Genomic DNA, 15,566 nt, shown 5'->3' with positions numbered 1-15,566 from the left:
CACTGGCCTGGTGCAGTTTCGAGGTGAAACTTCAAGTCAAAAAGGGCAGAAAACCAACGTGGACAGAGCCCTCCAGCGCTAGCGATGGCTTTGGAAGAGGGCGTTCAGAGAGGTTCTCTGGCACGCCCAAGGTCACACAGCAAAGAAGGAAGATGTGCTCCCGTCCGTCCTTGACCTAATCGGACACTGCCTCTGGGCCTCCCACCTGCCCACCCCGACTGAGGGCCAAGGGGAGCTGAGGCAGTGAATAGCTGTGAGCCCCCCACTCCCCATGCCCACGGGACAGATGAAGAGCCTCTAGAGAGAGAAAGAAACGTGAACAGCTTCTGTACTTAAATTCTTCTGCCAAGGTGGCTCTCAGGGAGAGGGCCACAGCCACGAGGAAGAGGAGGAAGATACAACGGGCCTCTTTTGGGGGGGGGGCGGCTGGAACAGGCCCCCGTGGCCTGCCAAGAGGGCCCCAGATGGGCCAAGGACTATAGGGGGTCCCACTGCCCTCCCCCAAACCTTCCCTCCCTTCTCTCCCTCTCTTTCTGGGCTGGCTATCGACCGGGTCTGTGACATGGTAGATCAATACGGCAGGGATATAAAGCCGGCTGGCTGGCTGCCTGCCTCTGCCTCTCTCTCTCTCTCTCTCTCCCCCGCTTGCCTTGCTTCCCTTTCCCGGAGCCGCACCCAGGCCCCACCCCCCAACCCCCGTGTACCCCTTACCCATGCCTCTGAGGGGCCAGGGCCCCCCAGCACCACCCCCTACAGCAGGAGAGCTTAGGGAGGCTGAGAGGTTGAACAGCCAGGAGGGGGTGAGTATGAGAGTGGGGAGGGAGCAGATGGGGATGGGGTCACGCCGGCAGGTAGGGGCTGGGAGAAACTGAGGGACACACGCCCTGGGAGAAAGCAGGCACCCCCTCAGTTGGAAGCAGCTCAGGGAGATGGGGCCCTTTGAAGGTATGAGACGGATGGACCTCTGGGAGGTGGGCAGGGGGTACCTGGGGGCTGGGGAGACATTGTCCTGAGCCCATGGGGGCGGGGGAAGGCCTGGGGGTGCTGGATTAAGCTTGGGTGAATGGATGCCAAGAACAGTGGGGCAACCCCCGGGCAGCCTGTTGCCCACCCCCAGAACCCTGGCTTCCCCCTCCTTGGGTCTCTGTGGGCAGCTCCAAGTTGGCCTCGCCCCAGGGCCTGGACTGCACTGTCGGGGCGGGGGGAGGCGGGGAGGGCTTGTGAGGCATCGGACAGGAGATTCCAGGGGAGGGCTGTGGTGTCTGAGTTGCCATATGTGTAGGGTGTGTGTGTGTCCCCGGTGTGCCTGGGTGGCCGTGACTTTGAGTCCCTCAGCTCTGCGTGGGACCCTGGGACTGTATGTCCCCGAGTGTCTCAGCTACTGTGTGACCAGGAGTCTGTGGGTGTGTCCCAGGGGACTCGGGGGCTCTGTGTGTGTGTGTGTGTCCTTCCATGAGTGTCTCCTGTACCTGGATGTCCCCAAATGATGTCTAAATATGTGTAGGCAGATCTGCCTGTCCCTCGAGGGAGTGTGGGTGTGTCCCCGGGAGCATCTCAGTGACCCCCAGTGCCCAGGAAATCTGTTGTGTGTGTGCACGAGCCCCCATCCACATGTATCTGAGCATGGATGGTTCTGTGAGTGTCTGGGAACCATGACACAAGTCCCCATGTGTCCATGTGTATGGATTCTGTGCCTGTGTCGGTGGGTGGCTGTAGGTGTGCTTGTCTCTGGTGTATTGGAGGCTCTTTCTTTCCGAGAGTGTCAGAGATCCCGTGTGCGCCCCATGCATCTGTGTGACTTCCGGCGTCCCTGTGTGCCGATACCCGAGTGTGTTTCTGTGAGTGGGTCGGAGGCTCTGGCTGTGTCCCCGTGTGTGTCATGGTGACTTGGTGCATATGATGGGGTTTCGGGTTTGGGGGGGTGTATCTGAATGGGGGAGGGTTCAAGGCCGAGACTGCCACTGCGATGCTGGCTAGCCCGTTTTATCACTACATCGTCTCCAAATCTGAACGTGAGGGCCTGTCTGCCTTCCTTCCTTCCCTGCCAGAGGCCCCAGACCCCTGCCAGGCTGGGCCCAGGGCCCCCTTCCCCAACCACCTTGGGTGGCCGGACCTCTGCTCCTCAGCACCCCCTGCTCTGGAGGAGGCCACCTCAACTCCACCAAGCGACCTCCGTCCCTCCCAACCCCCCCAGCACCACCGACTCCCCCCACCCTCCCCCCACCACAAGTCCAGTCCAACCCAGACAAAAGCAATTACTCCTGAGGTAGGATGTAAGTGTGGGTGTTAGAAACGGAAAAAAAAGGGGGGAAGGGAGGGGGGAGCGACACACACACACACACACACACACACACACACACACACACAGAGGCAGGGATGGACAGCCAGAGACCCGCAGAGACAAGGGACAAGAGAGACACACAGAGAGTGTGAGAGAACAGACAGGGAGAGACAGAAGATGAAAGAGACCAGAAGAGACATAGACAGACACAGGAGGCAAAGGCAGAGAAAAAGAGCAGAGAAAGGGCAAACGGGAGGACCCGATGGAGAGACACACAGAAACAGAGACCGGAGAGAGAGAAACAGAGAGCGCCAGAACACAGGAGAACCAAAAACCCAGGGATGGAGCTGCAAGGAGAAGAGGTGCAGATAAAGAGAGGACGGGGCCAGAGACAGGGAGAGCTAGAAAACAGAGGGGGGGAGGGAGAGAGAGAGAGAGAATGGGAGCGATACACAGAGGAACAGAAAGACAGTGAGAGAACGAGATGAGGTTGAGAGATAGAGAGATAAAAGACAGAGAGGGACAGGCAGAGGAGACAGAGAAAGTGAGAGACAGCTGGTGAGAGGGACCCAGAGAGACAGGCAGCTAGAGGGAAGTTGATAATGCAGGAGAGACAGACAGCAAAGCTGGAGCGGGGCTGAAGGGAGACCAAGTCCAGAGTGACCTCGAGCGCTTTCTCTCTCTCTCTCTCTCTCTCTCTCTCACACACACAGACACACAGACACACACACACACACACACACACACACACACACACACACACACACGGCTTCCCCCCTCCCCCAGGCCAGTAGTCAGAGCTGCCCAAGCGCTCCCCACGGCCCTCTGGGCTCCTGTGAGCCACAGCAAAACAGAACCTAAAACCCAGGGATGGAACCGCGCAGGAGGGGACAGGAAGGATGGACAGGGAGGGTCAGGGCAGCAGCAGGGAGGGGACAGAGCAGACTGGGCTCAGGATCACAAGGGCAGGAGGGAGACTCCCTGTCACCGTCTCCCCCTGCCACACACAGGGACACGCATACCAAGGGCCTCGGCCGGCCGTTCCTTACACTCCGCCAGGCACGGCAGGCTGGCCAGGGGGTGGGGCCCCCAGAGAGCAGGCACGAAGCCAGCCCCTCCTGGCCCACAGCGCTGCGCACCTTCCCGGCTGCCCTCAGCCCCGTCTCTCTTATAGCCCCATCCCCCAAGCCCGGGGGTCTCAACAGCACGCTGGCTCTCACGCGCGCACGCGCGCGCGCTCTGCTCTCGGCTTCCCTTTCCCGGAGCCTGACCCTGCTCCCCCCCGGCTGACTTTCGTGCTGTCTCCGTGGCTCTTTACCTGCTTTTCTCCGTTGCATCCTCTCTCCAGGCATTTCTCTGTCGTGGGACGCACTCTGGGTCTCCCCGAGTCTCTCTCTCCCACTCTACTCCTCTCTGGCGTATTCCTGGACCCCCCCTTTCTCAGATGACCCCTCTGGCCCTCCTGTCCCCTCGCTCCCCAAGAGGAGGACGGCCGATGGCTGTGCAGGGGCCTCAGAAGCTGTCCTGGAGTCGGGGGGTGGGGCACCTCCTTTCTTGCTTTTCCTTCAAGTGCCTTTTTTCCTTCTCTCTTCCTCGCCCCCTCTCCCCACCCGCGGCAGGTCCACATCTCCCCATGGCTCTCTCTGGAGACAGAAAGCTAGACACGGACCCATATACACCCTGCACGCAAGACTGCAAACAGATCCAGGCTCAGAGGAAGAGGAGGCAATCAGGATGGGAGGAAGAGGCCAGACATGGACGAAGACCAAGACAAGGAAAAAAGAAGAGGGCGATGGAGGTGGAGCCCCAGGGAGAGGAAGACGAGAAGAGAGAAACCAGAGACCTGCAGAGACCGCGGGCAATGTGAGCTGGACAATGCCAGGGGTGGGGGTCGCGCGCTCACTGCTGAACATCTAGGGTCAGACTCTGTGACCTGTCCGCTGCCACCAAGCCCTCACCAGTGTCCTCTGTGTGAAATCAGGGTCAAGTGCCTGCCCACAGCCCCTGGGGCTCCATGCTAGCCGGGACGGTAGGCACTTCGGCCTTCGTTTGCTCTAGGACTGTCTGGGATGCCAGGGACTCATCGGTCCCAGAAGGTGTAAGAGTTGCCAGCCACTTTCACCCCCTCTGCATCTGTAATGCCCCACCCCATGGCTGACAGCCACTCCCAGTCCTGGGTGGGTGGCAGCTGTCTCCACCCAGCCAGGGACAGCAAAGGCAACCAAAGGGATCTCTAGCAGCTTCCCGGCACCCCACAGCGACAAACAGCCCCTCCCATCCCAACTCCACACCCAGCGAGGAGCGCCACCGCCTGCCTGCGCCTGGCCAACCTGCTACAGCAGCACAGCGCGGCCCTCAGCCTCACACAGCCGTGGCCCGTGGACCAACCCCCGGGGCCTGCCCAGCAGCAGCCTCCAAGGAGCCGCCCCCACGCCGCACCGAAGCTGCAGCCTGCCCCACACCCCAAGGCCACATCTGTAACAGCACACATCCTATTCCTGGAGCCAAAGCCCTCACCCCGGGCACAACAGAGAGGTGGCTAAATGGGCCTGGGGTATCAGAGAAAACCCCAGGACCCCAGGGGGACCTACTGGCTTCTTGGTTCTTGTCTGCAGAACACCTGTGCTGTCACGCAGGCCTGCACTCCCCGGAGCATCCCAGGGCCACACCTGCACCCTCCAGAGAGGACGTGCCCACCTTGCAGCTCAACGTCTCCTTTCTTACACAGCCCTGGGTGCTGTGCAAGTCACCTCCCCAGACCCGGCAATGGAAGCCGGGTCTCACCCACCGCCAAGCTCCTGCTTCCGAGGTATTCCAGGCTCCCTCGGGGTGTGCGGGCACTCCAGGCAGGCCCCGGCACTCATGCCAGAGTCACCTCCGGGACCCCAGGGCCTGGTCCACACCGAAGGCCACTGTGTCTTTTTGTGGAAGGATGAAAGGACAGAAGGGAGGGAGACAAGGTAGGGACACAGCCCTGCTCCTGCCTCAGATGGCCATGGGGACTCAGACCAGGCCAGCATCCATGGCCCCCAGGAGTGAACCCCCCAGCCCGAGCCATAACTTCCTCCTTGGCTTCTCCTAACCCTCAGGAGACGCCTTCCCACCCCTCCTCCCAAAGACTCCCTGAGACCCCCCAGGCAGGTGAATTACATCCTTCTCTCGGGATCTAGCGGCACAAGGCTCAGCACAAAAGAACCCCCAGGAAATGGTGGCTGAAGGAATAAATGGATAGATGTGGGTTTATGTGTCTATGTGTTCACTTATTTATTCACTCAACAAATACTTTTTTTTTTTTTTTGGCCATGCCATGTGGCATGCGGGATCTTAGCTCCCCGACTGGGATCGAACCCGTGACCCCTGCAGTGGAAGCTCGGAGTTCTAACCACTGGACTGCCAGGGAAGTCCCCATTCAGCAAATACTTAATTGAGCATTTACACTGTGCCAGGGACTGGGTGTCGACGTGTTAGACAAATAAGAGACGTCTCTCCCTGCCTCAGCCATGAAGCTTAGGGCACGGAAACACTACCCGGAGAATATACGATCAGATACCGCGACAATGGCAAGACGGAAGGACAGGGTAGGGGGGCCAGTCCAGGCCAGGGGGGTTGGGGAGCCCTAGATGGAGATCTGAGAGAGGTGGAAGGGTGAGCCCAACCAAGAGTGGAGAGAAGGCCCTGGCAGGGGTGGGAAGAAAGCCAGAGGAAGGGCCAGAGGGAGTGAAGGAGGGGGAGCCGCTTGGGCGCCAGAGGCAGACCAGCACCTCCAGGGCTGGAGGGGGTCTCGCTCACCCTGGGCTCCATGCTCCAGCTCCCTCCAGGGCATTGAGGGGGCCTCTGGACACGTTTTGGGGAACCACTCACCTTCCCAGTATGGTTATAAAGCAAAGACAATGGGGGTGGGGGCAATGTTCGTTGTAATTGTTTTGCAACAAAATTAAATACCTAAAAGGGTGTGGCTCCCTTCAAACATGTGTCCCTGGGAGGCTGAACTTTTCCTGGAAGCACTCAGATGTTTTGGCAACAGCTTTCAAGGCCAGTTTTAGTTTACGGACTCCATCAACAAAACATCTCTGTTGTATAATTGTCTCTAGCTTCTATCAAAGCACCAACAAGTAGCCCCAGTATGATCTGTGATTAATATTAGCACTGCTAAATTTATCAGAGTTGGCTCCAAATAAGACTTCAGGTGTTCCCTTCTCCACCCCACCCCACAAATCAAAATCATCCCCAAAGCACAAAGATTGGCCACACGGAGGAGATTCCAAACCTGGAGTGGATTTTGGTGAAATGGAAGAATGAGAGCTTGAAGTTCAGACAGACCTGAGTCCAAATTCTGACTCTATCATTAAGGTTACCATGGTAACCTTAGGTAACCTTAGGCCAGCTGCGCCTTCCTTCTCTGTGGCTCAGTTTCCTTCTCCTGCAACAGTGACTCACAGCTACTTCACAGGGTGGGAGGGAGTGCCCAGAACAGGCCCTGGCATAGAGGTGGCCCCTAACAAACCTCAGTTTCCTTATTAGGATATAACAGCTCTCTGGCACGTGTTACCCAATCTGTCGTGCGTATGTCCGTGAAACCTTGGATATTTAACAAACATCTATCTGAACACAAAGAACTAAAATCACAGCCCTGACTGCAACCTCCATCAACTCTGACACATAATTCCTTTTAAACACCTCTGTTACTTTAGCCCAACTTTCAGGCATTTCTCAAAGGCCAGCCTCTAGCCCCCAAATGAATTCTGCAGCCTGGAAGCTCCTTGACCTTCTTTTCAACGTCAAGAGCATCAGCGGATATGATGGTTCCTGGGAAAGCTACACTTCTGGTTCCCTGGAGAAAGCACACATCGTGTAGTTCAGACTCCTACGTTCCTTACCCGCTAGAATAGGGCCCATGGATGAGCTTCGGGGGGTCTGTGAACATCCTGAGGTTGGAGCACAATTGGGTAGACATAGGGATGCGTTTTCTTGGGAGAAAGTCTACACTAAATATTGTAAAACTGGAAATCCATGGGCCAAAGTTTGCCTGAAACATGTGGTTTGGGCCACAAGGGGCTTTATGAAATTTGGGGGTAGTTGCCAACATTGAAAAACCGAGAGATTTCACATTAAAGTCTGGACTTCTGGCTTCTCTTAAAAAAATCGGAAAATCTGGCAAGTGGCAGGTACGTCTCTGCTTGGGGACGGTCAGTGGGGCTGAAGAGCAGCTCCCCCACCCCTGCCAATGCATTTTCCAGTCCACCGCGGTCCCTACCACACCAGATCGCAAACCCTAGCCTACAGCTTTCATCTGCTTCTTAAAGTAAGGCTGTGACACGCCCCCACCCCCCACCCCCACCCCAGAGCAACGAGGCTATAAGGGCAAGCAGAGGCCTCTCTGGGGTCCTGAGGCCTGTGGGTTAAACCGTTCTGGTTGGGGCAGCACGAGGCAGGGTCCCACCCCAGAGGCCCTGTCCCTACCCCTCCCCAGATGCTCACTGCCAGGGCCTCACCAAGCTGAGTGGAGCCAACCCCAGAGCAGATGCCCAGAGCCTCTGCCTCCTGCAGAGCTGAGCGGCTAGAGGACTCCTGCTTCTGTCTGAGAGTCTCAGCGGGCTCCAAGGAGGGGACTCACAAATCCTCACTTGCTCAGGGGAGCTTCCAGCTGCATTTCAGGCTCCTGATTCCCAGGCTCCATGCTTTCCTGGAGTAACTTCTTTCATCCTCACATCCTGTGTGTGTGTGTGTGTGTGTGTGTGTGTGTGCAGGGGTGCTGTCATTACCCTCCTTCGACAGATGGGGAAACTGAGGATCGCACAGCTGGCAGCAGGCAGAGCTGGTGCTGTCTGGCTCCCGAGCTGGAACCTGAAGAGCCTCACTAGGCTTCCATCCTCGGGACAGCGAGTAGAGTGGGTTCTGTTATTATGCCCTTTTATAGACGAGGAAATGGAGGCTCTGACTGTCCCAAGTCACTCGCAGTTAGGAAGGGACAGAAAAGAGATTCTGACACGGGAGGTCCTGACCCCAAGCTGTGATCTGAGCCACCAAGTTACCCCCATCTCTCTCCTACTGAGCCTACCTACCACTCATTGGCAGAAATCCCCACGGTCACCAACAACCAGAACCACGGATTTGGCCAGAAAGCCGCAGGACACACAGAGGGTGAAAACACAGATCAGTCAGAGTAACCTCGCAGAGGACAGAGGCAGAACGAGGAAGGACAGCATCCCCGGGGTGGGGCCGGAGATGAGGATGGGAAAGCAGGGGCTTCCGAGAGGAGACTGGAGGCGGAGCACAGCAATAAGCAAAGCTCTGGGACCGTGGCCCTTACCTCTTGGGCAGAAGCAGCGAAGCTAATACATTCAAGCCACCAACCCGGTCCAGTAGAGAACCTGGAGAGAGAGGAGAAGGGATTGAGCATCCTGAGGAAATCGTGAAATGTCTCCACCTCGGGCAGAATGAGGCACTCCTGGGGCCAAGGGACCCTGCACACCATCAGGATCCACAGGTTGGTGAATGTAAACTCAGGTCCTGACAGCCACTGGTTACCTTCATTTCTGGGCTCTAAGCCTCAGTGTCGCCATCTTATGAATGGGGATAACTGATGCCTTCTCTTGTAGAACATCTGTTTTTCCCAGCAGACTGGAAGCTCCTTAAAGGGCAGGGACTGTGTCTTACACCTTTAGCCTTTGACAGAGGGCCTGGCAAACGTGGGGTGCCCATTAAGTACATGATGGATGATTGAGTGAATGGATGGATGGATGGAGGGATTAATTAATTGACAAACCATGTATCTCAAAGGACTGCAGGGAGGGTCAAATGAGAAAGAAGTGCGAAAGGGTTCTTCATTATTAGGTGCCTGCGTGCTGTGGGGGGATGAACACAAAAGTCATGATGACGATTCTAACTGGTATATTTGTTCACTCGTTTATTCATTTGGTTAATCAGCAAATACTGAGGCTCATCTGAGCTGGGCTCCGGACCAAGCGTGGGAGGTATGGAGATGGATTAGACAAGGTCTCTGCCCTGTCTACCGAGAGCTTGAAGGCAAGCTGGGGCGACTGAATAAAGAACTGAGGTCCACACACTGGGGTAAGCAGAGGATGCAGTGGGAATCCCAGGGGAGGTCAGGGGAGACCCAGGGAGGATGCAACCCCCGAGCCAAGCCTGGCGGACGAATCCACTTTAGTCAGGTGGAGGGGCCGCATGGAAGGAAAGAGAATGTCAGGCCTTTGGTCACGCAGGGCTCAGCGAGAGACATGGGAAAGATGAGGCTGCAGAGATGGCAGGGGCTGCACCCAGCAGGGCCTGGTCCAAGCAGCTGCAGGGGAGGGAGATGATGCAGTTTGTCTTCAGAAAGGTCCCACTGCATGCTATGTAGAAGATGGGGAGGACGGAGAGGTCTACGGGAAATGGGGAGACCCTCTCCCAAGAGTGTTTGCTGAGCCTCCCTGCAGCCCTGCAGGAAGGCAGAGTGACGGCTGGTGTCATCCCCACTTTACAGATGCAGCAAGCGAGGCTATGAGGAGACAGACTTCCCCAGAATCCCGTACAGCTCAGTGAGGGGTGGAGCTGGTTAGAAAGCTCAGGCCTTCGTGCCTCCTACTGAAACCCTGTTTCCTGCCCTCTGGGAACGTGGTCTTCTTGGAAAAGCTGCTTGAAGCCACACAAAGACCACCGTTGCTGTGGGTATTCAGAGACGGAGCAGGGACTGGAGGAGAGGGAGACACTTCCCACCAGGCGGGTCCTGATGAGTGGACGGTGGGCGACATCAGAAGCAGTGGCTCAGAGAGGGAGAGCCCTGTGGGTGGGCTCACAAAGCCAGGAAGTTCACGGCTGCCTGACATCTGTGTGTCCCTGTGGGTGCACTCCCCAGACGGGAGACCTCAGGGGGGTGGGCAGGACGGCGTGGACCTTAACGTTTGGCAGGCTACTTTTCTATCTCACGGCAAATCTGCCGGCACAGATGGGGAAACTGAGGCCCAGGACCAGCCAAGGACACAAGGAATTGGTGGAGACGGGACTGGAGTCCAGGAAGAGAAAAGAGAAAGAGAAAGAGATGGACTGAGACAGTGGGGAGAGTGATGATAGACAGACAGACAGATAGACAGATAGATAGGAAGAAAGGAAAGAGAAGAGAGATGGGGAGACACAGACAGACAGACAGGAGGAGTGGAGGGAGCGCAAGCAGAGACCAGAGAGAAGCCCAAATGGGAAAGTAAAGAAGGGGTGTAAAAGTAACAAGGGGTCCGCCCAACTCCTCCCCCTCCCCCTGCCCCCTCCCCCTCTCTCTACCTGGGCCTCCATCTTCAGGGGTCAAGGGGACCCGGACCCCTGGTCCCTGTGGGGAGGGAGGAGCTGGGGTTTCTCCCCCACTCAAAGGCTGCCCACCCCCCGCACCCCCGCCCCCGGAGCTAATCAGTGGCTGTCATCTCCACGGTGAGGTCTTGGTTAAGGAGATTTAGGGCTGGGATCAATAGGAAATTTAAAAATCGATGCAGCGCGCAGGGCAAAATCGATGGCGTTTAATCGCCTTGCCGATTCCCAGTCAAAACAATTAGCCGCGCTGAGTGTTGAACACGGTGGCGACACGGCATTAACCGTCAATATTGGTGTAAGTGATGGCGGGGCGGGCAGGGGAATCCCCGGGCCTCTTAGGGGCCTGGAGTCAGACAGTGCCTTCAGGCTGGGGTCCCCCCTGCAGACAGCGCTCCCCTCCTGCCCTGGTCTCTGCCCTCTGCCCTCTGCCACCCTCATCTGCGATGCCCACAGGCAGGACCACCCCTGGCCCATCGGCCTCCAATTCTCCTCCTCGTGCCATCTCCCAGGTCCCGGAACCCCTGTATTCCCCCGACAAATCCCTCTCCCAAGTAGCTAACATCTCCCCACGGGACAGGCAAGCCCTGTGGGAGCTGGGAGCTGTATTCCCAGCAGGACCTTGAGACTGGAAGATGGGAATGGGAGCTATTTAGAAGGTGCCTTCTCCACATTTCACAGATGGGAACTCTGGGGAACAGAGGGCAAAAGCAGACGGCCCGTGGTGACCTGGCACGGAAGCAGGACTGGAACCCTGACTTCTCTGACTCCGGAGTCCCTGTTCCCCGCAGCTGCGCCACACAGAAGGGGAAGATTCCAATGTTTCCTGGGGAAGGAAAGAAGGTCCTGGCCCCTCAGCTCTCCTAGAAGCCACCAGAACTGCTTCTGGAGGGCAGGCTGGAGCCCGGCTCCACTGGGGGTCCCTACACCACCCAGTACAGGGTATGGCCCTGAGCTGGAGCTTGGGACAGGCCTGAGGATGACAGCACCCATCGGCCCCCCGCACTGCCCACACACACTTCCACTGAGGAGCAGACGGGCAGAGCAACCATCTCCCACAAACACATCAGCTCAGCTAAATTCAGCAGAGTAGCCCATAGTGACAGCAGCCGGGGTTTCCGGGGTGCTAGCTGCGTGCCAGGTGTGGTTCGTTGCTCTGCGGGCATGATCTTGAAGAATCCTTACAACCCTTTGGTGAGGATCATTCTCACGGTACAGATGAGGAAATGGAGGCTCAGAGAGGTGAAGTCACTTGCCCAAGGTCACACATCCAAGAGGGGGCAGCTCAGTCTGACCGGACTCCGAGGGAAACGGGACACAGAGTGAACAAGGTCTAATGACCGCAAACAAGAAAGTGGATGCAAGGAGGGGGTGCAGGAACCCGGCGCCTAGGCAGAGGTCCAGGAGTGGCCCACAGAGGCCCCTGAGGCAGGGGTGGGGCAAGCAAGGGGCGGGGCAAAACTGGAGACAGCCCTCGAAGCTCCTGACCTGGCAGGACGAGGATGGGAGATGGTGAGGCCGAGGCTGGCTCTCACCTGCTCTGAAATTGCCGGAGGGCTCCGAAGAGCCCCGAAGGGTCCTGGGGTGCTGCGTGGGGAGGGTGGAGGCTTCCCCAGCCACCTGCTCCCTGGCGCGGAGGCAGGGAGCGTGTGCGGGCAGGGGAGGAGGTCTGTGAGATGAGCCAGGGATTGATCTGACAAGGTCCTAATCAAATGGTCAATATCACTGACCTGACCACTTAACCTATTGATAAGCTGGCAAGGATGGAGCAGGCGGCGAGGGCTCAGGAAGGACGGCAGCGAGAGGGTTGGGGGGCAGCCCGATGGGCAGTGCTCAGGCCCACAGTGTGCCTGGGTCTGGGGGCCTGGGAGAGGGTGGGCAGTTTCCTCCTCAAGTGCCCCCACCCACCTCCCCTCTGATAGGTCATGTGTCTTCTTCTTCTTCTTTTTTTTTTTTTTGGCCGTGCGCATAGCATGTGGGATCTTAGTTCCCCGACCAGGGATCGAACCCGCGTCCCCTGCATTGGGAGTGGACCACCAGGGAAACCCCACGGTCATGTGTCTTCTGCGTGGGTCTTCTACCCAAGCCTCTCCCGCTGGTCAGGGCCCCTAAGCCCCACTCTGAGTGAGGCTGGGAACCATCCCCAGCACCCAAGCCATTCCCAGCTCTCCTTGGATCGTGCCTTAGCTTCTCACACATATGAGGGACTTCTCTGTGCCTCAGTGTCCTTTTCTGTAAACTGGGGGTAGTTACAATAGGAAATGCCAGGAAACAACCTAGATGTCCTGTGACTGGGGACTGGTACAGTTCATGATGGTGCAGCAGCCGCATAATGGAGGGCTGCAGAGTTGTAGAAAATATGCTTGAAATAAATTCATTGACAAGGAAGCTACATTCCTAATCCATTGTTAGGAAGGAAAAAAAGGCAGGTTATAAACTGGTATGTAGTTTATGGTTCCATTTTTATGAAACGCACGCACATACACACACACTTTTTTTTTATTTTCCTGAAGAGAAAGGTTTAGAGCAGAAATCAGAACTCTTTTTTTTTTTAAGTTTTTTTTTTTTTTTTTTTGGCTGCACCGTGCAGCTTGGGGGATTTTAGTTCCCCGACCAGGGATTGAACCCGTGCCCAATCCCTGGGCCCCAGCAGTGAAAGCAGAGTTCTAACCACTGGACCGCCAGGGAAGTCCCAGAAGTCAGAATTCAGAGTTTGGTCCCAGGCATCTGACTTTTAATACATTCTTTGGGTAAACTCGTAGGCATACTCCCATTTGAGAAAAAGCTATCTAAAAAGATAGGCATCAGGAAATTAATTTTTTTTTTTTTTTTTTTTTTTGCGGTACGTGGGCCTCTCACTGCTGCGGCCTCTCCCGTCACGGAGCACAGGCTCCAGACGCGCAGGCCCAGCGGCCATGGCTCACGGGCCCAGCCGCTCCGCGGCATGTGGGATCTTCCCGGACCGGGGCACGAACCCGTGTCCCCTGCATCGGCAGGCGGACTCTCAACCACTGCGCCACCAGGGAAGCCCAAGAAGTTAATTTTTTTTTTTCATTTAACTAGATGATCATGGTGGGATTTTTTATCCCATTGCATATCTGCATTTTCTACTTTTTCTACAATGAACATGTGTCACATGAGTTAACACCTGTTTGTAATTGCAAAAGGCGGGGCTAATGAGTCCTCCATCAGCAGGACTGTGGCAAGGCGCTCCGCAGACACACGATGAGCGGTGTTTCTCTGACCCCTTTCCCTTTCCCAGACAGGCTCGTCTTATGTTCCCCCTGCATCCAAGCCCAGCCGAGCCCAGAGCCCCCAAGAAAGTGAATGAATCTGAAATCTGCTGAGTGGAGAAGCTCCTCTGGTTTCTCCTCTATTAGAGAGGACAGGGTAGGACCTAGCCGAATTCTGTGCCCTGTCCCCGCTTCAGGAAACTGGCTGAGGGCTTATGGGCAGGAGGGACAGCTGGAGGGGAAGCCGAGGCCCAGAGGGAAGGAATGGATTTTCCCAGCATCACACAGCTGGTTGTAACAGAGCTGGGACCAAAGCCGGCTCCTGGGTTGTGCCATCCCACTGCCGAGAGGAGAAAAACCTGAAAGATCAAGTGTGCATGTGGGCCAGAGGACTAGTGAGAGGGCGTGAGATTCTATGGAGCAGAAGAGCACGGTGGTCAAAAAGCTGTGTGACCCTGGGCAAGTCACTTCATCTCTCTGAGCCTCAGTTTGCTCAAACATAAAACGAGGATAACACCTGCCTCACAGTGGTGGTGTGAGAAGTCAACAAGACCATGCTCACAACCAACTTAGGAGAGGGACTGACACAGAAAGGAGCAAGTAAGTGGTGGAAATGATATTAGGATTATCAGCCCACAAATGATGTATGTGAGTAGGATGTGCAGGGTGCGGAAGGGAATGCAGTGCGGGGGGGCAGGAGGAAGGCGTGTCCTGGTACTCTGTCTTGGGGTGAACAAATGCAATGAAGACACCAGGCTCAATATGTTCCTTTAGGGACTTCCATGGCGGCCCAGTGGTTAAGACTCCGAGTTTCCACTGCAGGGGGCACAGGTTCGATCCCTGGTCAGGGAACTAAAGATCCCACATGCCGCGTGGCACAGCCAAAAATATATATTTATATGTTCCTTTGTTCACTTGTTCATTCATTCATCCATTCATTCATCCAATAAGCACTTCCTGAGGCCAATTCTAGGTCAGACCCTGTGTCAAGCCCTGCAATCCACATATGAACAATGGGAGTTCCCGCTGAGTTAGTAAAGAGGAATTGGGGATGGCTGGGCTGCTCTCTCATCTGTGAGAGTTGCTTGCCTCAGTGGCCTCCAAACCACCCTTTGAGGCTTCTGCTGAAAGGGGCCTAGCAGGAGCGCAAGCCCCCACCGCCTGCCCGGTGCGGTACTTCAGGTGGGTGTGCGAGCACACGTAGGAATAGTAAGGTCTGTGCAGACGGGCTGTGTTCACCTTTGTGATTCTCAGCCCCGCACACCAGGCCTGACACTCTGGGGACACGCCGTGCTCGATTTTTTTTTTCCTCTGTGTTTTTTTTTTTTTTTTTAATGAAAAAAAAAAATGTTCAAAGCGCCTAGCACAATGCCTAACACCTGGCAGGGCCTCAATAAATAGCAGCTATTATTAGCACCATCATCACACACCAGATCACTCTTGATCCCTACAAAAACCTTATTTTGCCGACGAGAAAAATTGAGGTTTTAAAAGGAGTGATGTGATTTGCCCACAGCCGTGGCTGGGACTCAAAGCGAGGTGTGTGCGACCCTACAGTCTGGGGTCTGCCTTTTCCTGTCATGGGGTGGGCTGTCAGGGTCAGGGAGTGGGGGAAGGGCAACAGCTGGGGGGTAGGCGGACGTGATGACGCGGGGGCAAGGGTGCGTTGGCTGGGGCGAGGGGAGCGTTGTCAGGGAGATGGAGTGGAGTGCACAGGTCCAGGATGATGGGTGTGGAGTCTAGCTGCTTCGGCCAGC

The 15,566-nt window shown here is 56.3% G+C and overlaps 1 protein-coding gene across 2 annotated transcripts in view; it reads right to left on the bottom strand.

Moving 5' to 3' along the window:
- POU2F2 (POU class 2 homeobox 2) overlaps positions 1-15,566 on the bottom strand; it is a 76,531-nt gene that overhangs the window by 48,261 nt on the left and 12,704 nt on the right. Inside the window, exon 3 of one of the 2 annotated variants that reach the window (XM_029206589.1) lies at positions 8,592-8,652. The exons of the other annotated variant lie outside the window; for it this stretch is intronic. The gene's annotated coding sequence lies outside the window, so the exon portion shown is untranslated. The remainder of the gene's footprint in view (positions 1-8,591; positions 8,653-15,566) is intronic. 2 annotated transcript variants of the gene reach the window in all.

Source organism: Monodon monoceros, unplaced genomic scaffold (genome assembly GCF_005190385.1).
Source record: "Monodon monoceros isolate NGI ecotype Baffin Bay Population unplaced genomic scaffold, NGI_Narwhal_1 Super_Scaffold_10, whole genome shotgun sequence".
In the NCBI taxonomy this organism is placed as follows: Eukaryota; Metazoa; Chordata; class Mammalia; order Artiodactyla; family Monodontidae; genus Monodon; species Monodon monoceros.
The sequence above is the reverse complement of the archived record's forward strand: the minus strand, read 5'-3'. Positions and strand labels throughout refer to the sequence as shown.